The sequence below is a fragment of the Melanerpes formicivorus genome, unplaced genomic scaffold (genome assembly GCF_026170545.1).
Source record: "Melanerpes formicivorus ecotype bairdi unplaced genomic scaffold, bMelFor1.0.p_v2 SCAF_388, whole genome shotgun sequence".
NCBI lineage: Eukaryota > Metazoa > Chordata > Aves > Piciformes > Picidae > Melanerpes > Melanerpes formicivorus.
Genome location: NW_027142740.1, coordinates 172,501 through 175,000, shown reverse-complemented (window position 1 = coordinate 175,000; position 2,500 = coordinate 172,501). Strand labels below are relative to the sequence as shown.

The 2,500-nt window shown below is 43.1% G+C and overlaps 1 pseudogene; it reads right to left on the bottom strand.

Moving 5' to 3' along the window:
- Window positions 1-2,500, bottom strand: part of LOC137459671 (28S ribosomal RNA) — an 8,475-nt pseudogene that overhangs the window by 2,654 nt on the left and 3,321 nt on the right.

Here is a 2,500-nt window from a genome sequence, read left to right as displayed (position 1 = left end):
TAGATCAATCTAGGCACTGTGTACACTTTTAACATGTCCAATTTTTGAAATGGTTTTAAAGGGGCTCTTTCGATGCGATTGAGCCAAACTTCTAATTTATTTTGTAATTCGGGCTTAACTATCCCCACCCAAGGGTCGATTTGCAAGCCAAGATATTTCTCTGACTGACCCGGGTGGATCATGTTTAAAGGGGTACCGCTGATAAGCCATGGAGGACAGTCATTGATGGTATAAGAGTCCTTAGTTGGTTGAATAAAGAAACCATGGCACTTTTCCCCCTGCGTTTTTAATCCAGTTAAGTCACAAAATGCTTCTAGAATTTCAATATTTTTCTCCATTCCTGATTGGGACTTACTCAGCAGGACCAGGTCGTCTGCAAAAGCCAGAGCTGTTAATTTGCCATTCCCGTGTTGGAACCCCTCCCCACACTCTTCTAATTTACATAACAGAGGGTCAATGCACAGGTTAAAGAGGAGTGGTGACATGGGATCGCCCTGTTTCACACCAGTTTTGATTCCTATTGACTCAGACTCTCCTTCTTTAGTTTTGATTCTGGTGTGGATGTTTTGATAGAAGTCCTTAATTAATGCTATTATGTGGTCATCCAGGCCCTTTTGCTTTAGCACCGCCAGGATGTGGGTGTGGCTCACTGAATCAAAGGCTTTGGCCAAATCGACAAAGACAACCCCCAGGGGTTTCTTTTGTTTCTTTGCATTCCTAATTAATAGCTGTAATAGTTTTAAGTTCTCAGCACAGCCAGAAGATTGAGTGAAGCCTCTCTGCCTGGGGTTAATGGGACACGCCTTTGCCAACCTCGCAGTTAAGATTCTTGAATAGAGTCTCAGGATGATGGAACCAATAGTAATTGGCCGCCAGTTATTAATATCATTTTGGCGTTCGGGCGCTGATGATTTAGGTATTAGGATTGTTCGGCATCCCCTTATTACATCTGGAATTTTGCCACTTAACAGCCAGAGATTAAATAGTTCTTTGATCTCCTCACAATTTGGATCCATTTTAAGCAGGGCCTTCAGGGTGATCCCATCAGGGCCTGGTGCCGATTTTTTATTCATGTCTTTGATATTCTTAAGGATCTCTTTCTCTGTAATCAATTCCTTAAAAGCCGAATTATCCGCCCGCCCCACAGACTGGAATGCTCCAAGTCCTTGAAATAAGTTCTGAGACTCCCACCTAGATCTGAAGGTGTTACTGACCTCTTCCAGGGGGATGGCACATTGCGCAGAGTCTTTTTCATCCAGAATCATATTCGCTAACTTCCCTCGATCTAAGCGGAAGAGGCGTTGGAATCGGAGAAATTCTCCACGCTTTCTGGCTCTTTTTCTCATCCACTCCTTTTGAGGTTTCTTCTGCTGAGGTTTACGTTGGCTCTTTTTTGGCGCTTTCTGTTCAATTGATTTCTCAAACAAATACAAATATTGGTCCTGAGCTACCTCATTGAGTAATTTTAATGAGTCTGTATTGCCTTCAATTATTTGTTTATATGTATTATTAAGGATGGGCAGCTTCCCTGATGTCATCTTTTCATTAATAGTCTTTTTATAGTGGGCTAGCAGCTCCCTTTCACCAGAAGATGGAATCACAGTCCTCTCCTCTTTTAACCTGTTCTTGCTCTCTTGTGTTTTCTCTCTTTCTGGCACCACAGTTTCTCTTAATAGTCTTCTCTTTTCACTGATCTGTTTTGCTGTTTTAGTTGTTAATTTTTCAGCAATCAATTTGTTAATATTTTTCCTCCCTTCAAACTCTTGATTTAGTTTCTGTAATATTTCTGTTTCCTCTTGGGACCAGATTTTCTTGTGAGCACCTCTTTTAGAGGTCTCCTTGGGGCGAGATGCTTCAATTCTTTCTGCGTTTCTCAGGGCTGGGTGAGCTAATCTCTTATGTTGTCCCAAGCCAATTTTAGTTTTAAAACATTTTTTACATTCTTCACACATAAACCCTTCTACCTGGGTAGGCTCTTGGACCCCTTTGCATTTTGGGAGATGGCATGAGATACTATGATGCTTTTCATTTGTCTTCCCACAGCGGGAACATTGGAAATTGATCTTTCTTTTCCCATGGGCTCTCTTTAGATGGTCAATCAATCTCGTCATATTGCCTGCCCGAGTGGTACAGCATGGACATGTCGGGTTGTCCTCTGGCATCTTCACCAGGGGGGTCCCAGGACAGATGTCAGCTGTATTATCCACCTCGGACGATGCGGTTAGTATTGAGAGCTGACTCATAGAGCTCGGGGTTTCAGGACACTCCACCTCCTCGTTCCTGCTCCTCTCTGTGCTTTCATCTCGGATATCTTTCCCATGAGCTGGAGAAGTGGGTCCTACATACACCTCCGGCAATACTATCAGTTTCTCATTCCAGATAGGATCGTAGGCAGTATTGTCATTGGTTATCATTGAGTTCTTGAACTCTATTCCAGCCAGACATACCCCTATCTCCTCGTCTGGTAGTCTCATATCACGTTTGGTCGCAACCTCCAGCC